Raw genomic sequence first — 11,521 nt, 5'->3', positions numbered from 1 at the left:
CACGCTATCAACTTCTCATGAACTGAAGGTATATTCTCGATTTAAACGTTAAATTTGTTTCAACTAAACATTCAAGATGAAATCATTTGGTTTTATATTATAATTAATTGAAAAAATATTTGTCAACTTTTAAACTTTGATACTCCCAATGAAAACAAAATTTTGAAGATTAATTAAAAAAGCTATAACACCAAATTCGTTGCATAGAAGTTACAAAAGAATTATAATTAACTCTTACCGAAAATTAAAATGAAAACATAAAAGAGAGTGCTACATTTAGTAATAAATGTAGCACTTTATTTTTTGTTTACCTTAAACTGAAGAAAATTGCAGGAAAGATTTATATTTTAAATAATTAGAGTTGTGACTTCATGACTTCAAGATTTCTTTAAGAAATAAAAACAAAATGATTTATACTTCTAAAATGTAACCGGATTAATTTGCTAACCCTAACATTTAAGCGCAAAATCAAAATTAGAGTCGCTACGTCGTCACAATGTTGCCTTGAACAAATATTGGACCTTCTCCTTGTGTTCGTTTTTGAGTGTGTTCCCTTGAGACTATCATAAACCACTAGTTGTAATATTTTTAAATTTGACGTAAAAAATACGATAAATGTCTGTTTTTTTTTGAGTTCATTGTTTGGTCGAGAGTAATCCAATCAAGAGGATAGGTTGATGGCTATAGAATAACCATAATATGCCCAGTGCATAGCTTGTTGATTGCTTCCAGTACATTTTAACGGCAGTTTAGCTTTCAATTAATTCATTATTTTAGTGATCTAAACAAATACAGAAAAGACATGCAAACACAAGTGGTTACTTAGCTCGTTACTCATAGTTTTTGATATAAATGCAATAACCACAAATAAAAATATATGTCTTCAAACACAAATGATAGACTAAACATAAATAAATTTCATGGTGGCTAATCAAATTATGATGGAAAATAACAAAAATCATACTGCAAAGTACAGTTAACATTTTTTCTAAATAATTTTAACTCTTTCAAAACCTAAACAATTAATATTGTAAAAGCATTATAATTTATACATTCAAAGAACAATCATTCTACTTAGATAGAAAATAATAAATTTAATGAGATGGAATTTAAAGAATTTTGGCGGTTTAAATACGCAAAAACCCAGTTTAAATTCAGCGCCGGCTTAAATCTTGAAACATTTGATACAATTTTTAGTGGAACCAACCTTGTTTTCACTGCGGCTAATATTTAAACCGCCGCTCAAATTTTTTAAATTCGGCAACTGGTTACTTATCTCGTTACTCATATTTTATGATATAATTGCAATAACAACAAATACAAATATGTGTCTTCAATCACAAATGATAAGACTAAACATAAATAAATTTCATGGTGGCTAATGATATTGGCGAAAATCATACTGCAAAGTACAGTTAACATTTTTTCAAAATAATTTTAAATCTTTCAAACCTTAACAATTAATATTGTATAAGCAAAATAATTCATACATTGTAAGAACAATAATTGTCCTTGGAAAGAAAATAATAAACATTTTAACATTGAAAGTCGGTGATATTGAACCACGCCACTGACAGGTTTCCTGATGCTCTAGCACCCTAGTATTTGAAGTGATCCGGCTGGCAAACACATTTTTTTAATATTACAGAGCCAGTCAATCTGGTCCTAGAATCTTATCAAGATCCGTAAGTGTAGGCAGGCAGCCCAAAGTTTAGTACAGTTCCTAGAACTTTGAAAATTAGAAAAGTCCAAATTAATCCACTTTATGACTGCCGGTTGAAATGCCTGTTACTTTATTCATTGCCTCGCATAGAGTTTTCAAGGGATACAGATAACATATGCAAACAAAACTGGTTACTTAGCTCGCTACTCATATTTTTTTATATAACTGCAATAACCACAAATACACATATGTGTCTTCAATCACAAATGATAAACATAAATAAATTTCATGGTGGCTAATCAAGTTATGATGGAAAATAACTAAAATCATACTGCAAAGTACAGTTAACATTTTTTCTAAATAATTTTAACTCTTTCAAAACCTAAACAATTAATATTGTAAAAGCAACATAATTCATACATTGTAACAACAATACTTCTCCTTGGATAGAAAATAATAATTTTAACATTGATTGTCGGTGACAGGTGTCCTGATGCTCTAGCACCCTAATATTTCAAGCGATCCGGCTGGCAAAGCACATTTTTTTAATATTACAGAGCCAGTGAATCTGGTCCTAGAATCTTATCAAGATCCGTAAGCGTAGACAGGCAGCCCAAAGTTTATTACAGTTCCTAGAACTTTGAAAATCTGAAAACCAGTGCGATTGTGCTTTCTGAGCCATCGAAGATTAGGACGAGGTAACAATATTTTTTCACCCAGTCAATGTCCGTTCAAGTAGCCTGATAGAATTTTCACAACAGAAGTATGCAGTGTCCATTTCCATCACCTAAAATTAAACTTCATTAAAAAAGTGAAAAAAAAGAATAAGAAACAATAAGAAAAAAAGTTTGGTGGGTGGGGCAAAAACCAACTTGCAGATTTATTTTAATTAAGTAGTATTATGGTTAGTTTTGCTGCCACAAATTATTTCTTAATTTTGTAAAATTTCTATTTCCCTTGTTACACTTATCGCTTCAACAAATTCCCTATCCTCTTGCCCATTTACCCTTCCCTCTTGCTCATTTTGCTCTATGTATTCCCGTTTTCCATTCAATGTCCTAACACTCGCATTTTTGTCACTATCACCGTGATAAATAAAATACTTTTAATAAATGGTAATTTTAAGAATTTTTAGATATAAAAAATTGTTGTAATTTATAGGGTAATTTTTTCGTACTTGATTAGGTTGTCAAAAGCTGTTAAAGGTACTGAAGCAAACTCAACAAGCCATCTCTTGAAGTTTTATCTTCTTCTTACTCCTTCTCATCAAATGTGTCTAGAGGACGGGAAAACTCGTCCTGATCCTCATCCGCGTTCTCATCATCGTCATCATCCTCATCCTCGTCCTCGTATTCAGCATATAGTAAACTGCCTTATCAGTGAGTTTCAGGAGCTTCAAATTATCTTGGAACAAATAATATGATATATTTGGAGCATGAACTAATGGTGTATTTTTGGACCTACGCCCATCCCATTTAATGCCCATCCAACCTACAAGAACGTGGTTTTAACAGCTGTGGTAGGTCCGATGCAGTGTAGGTCGGATGTGCACGTTAAAAAAAGCATATTGGTGCATCCGACATACTATAAGCTGTCGCTTGGTCATCGTTAGTACATATGCTGGGCTGTTTTTGTAGGTCGGATTGGCACTTTTCGTAAGTCGGATGGTCATTTTTCGTAGGTCGGGTGGGCACTTTTCCTAGGTCGGATGGGCATTTTTTCGTAGGTGGGCTGGGCATTTCTTGTAGCAAGGCCAAAACATGTGGCCGCAGCGCTCGGCCCCCTAGCTTGTCCTAGCCGCATCTTACCTAACCTAACACAAAATATACACCAATTTTATTGACAACTGTTGAATTCAAGGTATTTCATAGCCGCAGCGCGCGGACCCATAGCCCTTCCTAGACGCAGCGCTCAGCCCAGGAATGAGCTTACCCTAACCTAACCCTAAATATACACTAATTTTATTTTTTAAAAATGTTGAATTAAAGGTCTTTTATGGCCGTAGCGCTCGGCCCCCTAACCAGTCATAGCCGCAGCGCTCGAGCCCAGAAATCATTACCTAACCTTCCATAAATATACACTAATTTTATTAAAAATTGTTAAATAATAGGTCTTTCATGGCCGCAGCACTCGTACCCCCCTACAAAAAGTGCCCATCCAACCTACAAAATATGCCCATCAACCCTACAAAATATGCCCATCCGACCTCAGAACAATGACCATCCGAACTACGAAAAATGCCCATCCGACCTACAAAGAGTGGCCATCCAACCTACGAAAAATGCCCATCCGACCTAGAAAAAGTAACAATCTGACCTAAAATTGAGTGGCCGTCTGACAGCTAAAATTAATTATTTCTGCCCTACTGTGCAATAGGCATGACAAAATAAGCTGCTGAATAGGTCGGATAGGCAAGAAATTATGCCCATCCAACCTACAGCTGTTGTAAATCAGATGTTGCAGTAGGTCGGATGGGCAGTATAGCGGATGGGCAATAGGACGGATGTGCAGTATAGCGGATCAACATTACCAATGAACTGAATGATTAATTCATTATACTGAAGGGATGTATCACATAAATTTCAGTTCACGTTCAGTTTTGTTGGGTCTGTCCTAGTGAACGATTTTTTGGACACCCACACCCTCATATCAATTTTGTACATGACCATTTATTTCTTAGCAGATTTATTATAAATTTTTTTGTTATTTAGGATTACGATAGGTTATAACACTTTTTGGGCCGATCGCAGCGGCTCGGACTGGCTATGGGGCCGAGCGCTGTGGCCACAGATTAGGTTAGTTAAGACACCTTCAGGGCCGAGCGCTGCGACCACGGGTTAGGTAAAGTTAAGACACTTCTTGTCAGACCCATGTACAAAATTGATAGGGGGGCCCAAAAATCGTTCTCTAGGAATATACGGTTTTGTTTTGTTTTAAATTGTAAAAAGTCGACCAAGTAATGTGGACAAATTTTTAAGGATTGATTTAACCTAAAAACATGTTTCTACGATATATAATAACCGAGTTCCAGTGCAAAGTCAATGTTAAAAATCACGAATTTGGGTGGGTACGTTTTTGGAATCAGTAGTTTTTTAATTATTAAATGACGACAAATGTGAACAAAATTAATTATTAAGCAACAATTTTCGTCGTGGTTATTTAATAGAAAACGATTCGGTAATTTCCTAGTACACGATTTTTGGACCCCCCCCCATCCTATCAATTTTGTACATGGGTGTGACAGGAAGTTTCTTAACTTNGTGCGGGGGGTGGGTGTTGGCGGGAGAGGGGGAGAGGTTGTGTTCGCAAACTAAATTTAGTTTATCTTAAAAATAATTTTAAGTGTTACAAGTATGCCTAATATTAGAAAATGTGCTCGTTCTTTTGTTTCAAAGATTGTAAAAAAGAAATAATTAATTCTTAAAATAAATTAAATAAAGGATCTTTAAAACTATTTTTAAAAAACCAAGTACATTTGAAGTACATTTTTATGGTTATAAATACATTTCAGAGCAAAATGTAAAAACAATGAAAACAAGTTATTGTTCATTTTAGTAGTAAACTTTTAATTACAATGAAACTACCTGTAGTGCGAGAATTTTTTATCATATTTTACCAAATGTGAGCAATCACATTTTAATATTTTATTACTAATTTGTTTTTAATAAAAAAATAATTCCAACAAAGTTCATACCAAGCCAATTTACGAAGATTGTAAAAACTACGTAAACTTTTGAACAAGATAAATCGCTGTTTGATAGGCTAAAAATGTTAAACACACTTATGAATATTACACTATGCAATACTCTTACCCATTACTCGGCTAGCAGCCAAATTCAAGTCATCCTTTGATTCAGCAACAATCTTTCTGACCTCATTCCTCTGAAGATTATAAAATTTATTTGCGGATACATCATTAGTTAAAGGAACTGAGTTTTTGCCACAAACTCAAATATTCTTATCCCTATATCTTGACAACCCAATGTCGTAGACCTTAGATATTTCAAACTATTAATTCTGTTAGATAAAATAATCTAAGTTTGAAATATGAAAGGGTTAAACCCACTGGTCGCAGAGATATAGAAATTAGAAAATTTGAGGTTGTGGCAAAAACTCAATTCCTTTACAATATTTCAAAACAAGGTAATTACAGAGGCCTACATTTGACAATTAACACTTGAATTAATAATTTAATGCGCAAGCAGTGAGAAGCTTCCCACCAACCCCCTCCCCACCCCCTAAGTTATAAAATCATCTTTACAACATTATAAATTAAAGTTAGGATTTATTTTATTCACTACTTATATTCAGTATATAAATGATTCGAACATATTCTATGTTCTCATTTGCGAGGGTGTGATTGGTTACGAAAAAACGGGATGGTTTAAAAACAAAGATTTCTTAGCATAGCAACTGACTATTAACATTAATAAAAAGTGTGAATGACAAAATATTACCGTGACATTGTCACTAAGAGCCATTAAGATGTCTAACTCTTCTCGTTAGTTTAGTTCTGTAAAAAAGCATTGTAATTAAAGGTAACATTTTAAGATAAGTGAACAGGATAAAGTACATTGAATATAATTTAAACAGTACAGGATTGTTATGATACATGATGATGAACAAAGTCCATAGATACATTTCAAGGAGGTGTGTATATTATTGTAATTGCTGAATTTTATATGCTTAAGGGTGTTTTAAGAGAAACAAAATTGATTAAAGGGGAAAATTTCAAGTGAATGATAATAATGATAACGGAACTAATTATGAGGATTATTCAAAAAACTTAATTATTATTTCATCTTGTAGTTTTTGCAAACCCAATAATTTCAGAAACATATATAATTAAGAAATAATTTTTCAACAATTAGTAAATTATGATTAGGGAAAAAGTAATGTAATGTCATAGTTTTTGTTCACACAGCAACATTTTAACAAAATTTCACATCTTTTTTAAAATTGACAAATGATTTAGGTCCATTTAAACTAGCTGTGTATATTATTGTGTTGACAAAAATTTAAGATGCTTAATGTGTTTAACGCAAATAAAATAATGCATTAAAGAGTCAAAGGGGAAACGTTAATGTTTCATAATATTGATAAACAAAAAAGTCTGAAAGTGTCACAATAAGTTTATCCAAAAGGGCATTAATAAGTTCAAAGAATTATAATGGCTAAATGACGTTTTTACTTGTGAAGACTAAATTAAGAAATTTCATCAACATGAAAATTACGTTCGTAATGCACCAAACCCCAATTAATTACAACTCCTGGAAAATTCTTAAACTTAGTGTTTAAGGTTCATGATACTTTAGACAAAGCCAATTTTTAGTTTATAATGTTAAACTTAAGGAACCAAATTTTATTCCATTTAATAGTTACACTGATCTTAACTTCATTTATTTTAAATATTTAATGAATAAATATTTAGATACCTTCAAATCCTGTTTTCTTTCCTGCCATCTTGTTTACTTAATCTGAAAAAAAGTAATTATTGAATCCAACACATGTATAGTTATATCACTCCTTCAATTTTAGTTTTATCATTCCGTCAGGTTTACTTTTATCTCTCCGCCAGGTTTAGTACAGGACCTTTTTTAGTTTCTGAACGCTCTCATGGCTGAGCGACTGCCAGCCATCTGGTATAAATCAAGCATTGATTTATCCAAAGATTTCTTCGTCCTCTTCTTATCCTTCTCTGCAAGGTTCTTGTTCTGACCCTTCTTCCTTTTCTTATCCTTCTGTCCTTCTCTCTCAACCTCTGGATCATTGTCTTCATCATTCTTTTTATCCTTCTCTTCATTCATCTCTGCATCGATGTCTTCATCATTCTTTTTATCATTTTCTTCATTCTTCTCTGCATCATTCTCTTCATCATTCTTGTCATAAATCTCTTCATCCTTCTCTGCATATATGTCTTCATCCTTCTCTGCATAAATGTCTTCATTATATATTCCATCATTCTCTTCAGCCTTCTCTGCATCCTTCTCTGCATCCTTCTCTTCATCTTTCTCTTGATCTAATTCTTCATTCCTTTCTTCATCCTTCTCTTCATCAGTTTCTGCATCCGTCTCTGCATCCTTCTCTGCATCCTTCTCTGCATCATTCTCTACATCTTTCTCTTGATCTTATTCTTCATCCTTCTCTTCATCAGTTTCTTCATTCTTTTCTTCATCAGTTTCTTCATCCTTAGTTTGATAATTATCTTCATCTTTCTCGTCATCCTTAACAGTAACGATTGATTTAAAAGTGTTGATTTTTTATTCTTATTTAACCCTTACTGCACAAAATTTAATGTTAACAACATCAACAGCAATTTATAATTGAATCATTTGTTATTATTAGTTGTTTTAATTATGTTAAGTAACTAATAGCCATTAATATGATGACAATAAACATGTGGGGACTCGTAAAGTTAGTGTTATTTTAATATTGATAAATCTTAAAGGGAGTGTTTGCGAAAAATGAAAGGGGGTATAGGGTTAATGCGATAAAAAAGCGCTTTTGATCGCTACTAATCTTACTTCTATCTGTTGCGTCTATAAGGAGAAAATTGATAAAGACGTCTCATACCGAAGAGCGTAGCGCCCATACAAATTGAGGAAGTTGGAGCATACCACTTAGTCCGTAAAAAAATCAAATTAATATCAAACAAATCATTCAGATATTACAACCTATAGTCATCGATTATCTTTCGCCACACTTGATATTTCATATATTTGATATTTCATACTAGTTTTGATATGGTTTTTTAAAATAATATTTAGCTTACAACTTGTTTTCGAACATTCCTGGAAAATATGAAAATGTCGTCTTCATTACCAAAAATCCTCGTAACAGGAATAAACGTTTTTATAAGTAACTCTCAGATCATAACAATTAAAACATATTATGAAAAATCAACTATATACAAATGTGGCGAAAGATAATCGATGACTATAGGTTGTAATATCTGAATGATTTGTTTGAAATTAAATTGATTTTTTTACGGTCTAAGTCGTATGTTGCATCTTTCTCAATTTGTATGGACGCCATGTTATTCGGTATGAGACGTCTTTTACAATTTTCTCCTTATAGACGCAACAGATAGAAGTAAGATTAGTAGCGATCAAAGGCGCTTTTTTATCGCATTAAGCCTATACCCCCTTTCATTTTTCGCGAACACTCCCTTTAATTATGATTAATCTTAATCTTGTTTTAAATATTTTTATATAAGGAACTAACCCTACCAACAAACTAAACTATCTAATCCCAATGTCTATCCAACCTGCTGTTGTCTACCTTTAAATATTTCAAACCATGAATTCTTGATAATCAAATAGTCAATATTTAAAATATCTTTAGTCTACACGATAAAGTTTTGAAGATAACGAAATTAGATAATATTTTTTGTAATTGTAATTCTTTATCGTTGTGAATGTGGAAACCTTATGGTCATTTTAAATAACAACGACAGTCACTTAGAACATGACTGGCAGACAATGTGGGAGGAACATCATACATTTGACATTCAAATCATTCTCAATTTTTTTGATAGGGACAGAGATTCGATATATTAATTGTGGATAGGAAGACATTAACATTATTATGAGTTGATACTGAGGTGCTTGTTGATTTGTTACATGTCTTGCTACCGAATTAACAAAGTATGAGACTTCAGAGAAACTGCAAAATTTAAACTGTTTATTTACTTATAGATCGTATTTCTAAATTTATTTCTCTATAATTTTTAAATGACGTTTTGAAATATTTACTCTCATACTTTGAGGGTAACTCTGAAATAAATAATAGATATTAACTTACTATTGAATTAGCATCTAAAACTGCTTCAGCAGAGTGTTTGAGTTGCATGTGTCTAAAGCAAAAATGTGTATATGAACGAGTAATTGTTGTATGTGTGCATGTTTCATCATAACACAAATACCAATTATTCGATTTGCATTAGAGTTTATTTTGTAAAGGAATGGATTTTTAGTCACAAACTAATATTTTCTAATTCCATTTAACTTAACAATCCTTATTCATAGACCTTTGATATTTCAAACTATTAATTATACTAGATCAAATAGTCTAAGTTTGAAATATCAAAGGTTTTCACCAACACTTTGTAAAGATAAAGGGGTTAGAAAATATAAATATCTTGCATAAAATCAATTCCGTTATAGAACAAGGGAAATGAATGTCTTTGGTTGCTTAAGATATCTATAGTTTGAGTTGGCTTCCTTAGAGCACTTATATAGTTTATAATGAAAAATGTGTACCACTGTTAATTTTATTCTATAAACTAAAGAAATTAAGTCTTTGTCACAAACTCTGAATTTATAATCCCATTATGTTTGGAACCCAATGTCGTAAATCTTTGATATATCAAACTTATATTATTTGTGCTAACATGCTTGATACTTTTAATTATTGGAATCTCAAAATATATAGTTCTCAAAAGCATAATTTGTGTCAAAGACTCAATTCCTTTAAAATTAAATATTTTTTAAGCATCTTATTTAATTTTTATTTTTATGATATGAATTAATTGTCAAAATTTAATCTAAAGAATATAATGTTCAGTAATTCAGTGGGCGCCAATCTTTGCAACAGTGTAAACAAACTTCCAATAACTGTAGAAACATATGAGAATGAAATAACATTTCACTTACGTTTAAAACGTACATATTACCTCTTGAGATTACTTTTCTCTTTATATGTTTTCTTGCATATGATGCAACAAATCTGGTTGATCCTTATGTAGTCATTTCTAAATAGAAGTGCAGCTATTTTATGACAACAGTAAAAATAACAGTCAAATTCAGTGGCCGAATTTAAAGAATTTAAGCGGCGGTTTAAATTTAAGACGCGGTTTAAATATGGTTGGTTCCACTTAAAATTGTATAAAATGTTTCAAGATTTAAGCCGGCACTAAATTTAAACCGGGTTTTGTCGGATTTTTGCGGATTTAAACTGCGGCTCAAATTCTTTAAATTCCATCTCAGCACGGTGTTAATTCAAAGATTATCACGGTTGATCTCTTGACAGTCAATTTGTGGAATTAGGACACTTTTAATTTTGAACAATATTACATGTCTGAGAAGGATGGTTGATACAATATTGCTTTTAATTTTCCAAGTAAAAATTACAAATATAAAGAGACAAGGGAAAAATTCCAATGATATAAACATACCGAGTAACAATATCTCTTCTTCTAGCCTTTGCCAGGCCAACCTTAGACAGGGTCAGACCATGATGAAAAGCTGATTTAAAAAAACTAATTTTTTAATTTATATATGTATATAACCCAATGTCGGATATCTTAGATATTCGAACAATTAATTTTTTTAAATCAAATAATGAAATTTTCAAATATCAAAGGTTTACGACATCAGGTTGGACAAACTCAATTTATTTTTTAAAAAAATTAAATCATTAATTCAAGTAAATTGATAGGAGTTGCTTTCCCAGTGAATGATCTGTAATGTCCTATATATTTCACTGTACATCTTCACTTAAAACATGAAGAACTTGTTGTCCAAAGGACTTGAGCCTTTCGCACTAACTGTGATTTTCTAATTTTTATATATTGACAATCCAATATCGTAGACCATACATGTTTCAAACTATGAATTCTGTTAAATCAAATAATCTGAGTTTTAAATATCTAAGATCTACACGATCAGGAACATAGGTATAGAGATTAGAAATTTTTAGTTTTAGGCAAGGACTCAATTTCTTTGTTTAAAAAAACCTAATAAACTCTAAGTGGACGAATGAATCATATCAAAAGAACGTTCATAAATAACAAAATTAATATACTGTAAGTGATAAAAAACATGGTTAATTAATTGTTTTATGTGTTGAAACACAACT

General features: G+C 31.8%; 2 long non-coding RNA genes across 2 annotated transcripts; both read right to left on the bottom strand.

Moving 5' to 3' along the window:
* Window positions 1-1,026: 1,026 nt before the first annotated feature.
* On the bottom strand, window positions 1,027-3,098 carry LOC111703417 (uncharacterized). The gene is made up of 2 exons (XR_002765609.1): window positions 2,841-3,098; window positions 1,027-2,450 (listed from the first exon to the last, which is right to left on the bottom strand). It is a non-coding gene; the product is annotated as an uncharacterized LOC111703417 (long non-coding RNA).
* A 4,686-nt stretch (window positions 3,099-7,784) lies between these two features.
* On the bottom strand, window positions 7,785-11,017 carry LOC111703428 (uncharacterized). Its single transcript, XR_002765612.1, has 4 exons — window positions 10,839-11,017; window positions 10,338-10,415; window positions 9,467-9,518; window positions 7,785-7,887 (listed from the first exon to the last, which is right to left on the bottom strand). It is a non-coding gene; the product is annotated as an uncharacterized LOC111703428 (long non-coding RNA).
* Between the last annotated feature and the right edge of the window lie 504 nt (window positions 11,018-11,521).

Source organism: Eurytemora carolleeae, unplaced genomic scaffold, assembly GCF_000591075.1.
Source record: "Eurytemora carolleeae unplaced genomic scaffold, Eaff_2.0 scaffold511, whole genome shotgun sequence".
In the NCBI taxonomy this organism is placed as follows: Eukaryota; Metazoa; Arthropoda; class Copepoda; order Calanoida; family Temoridae; genus Eurytemora; species Eurytemora carolleeae.
The sequence above is the reverse complement of the archived record's forward strand: the minus strand, read 5'-3'. Positions and strand labels throughout refer to the sequence as shown.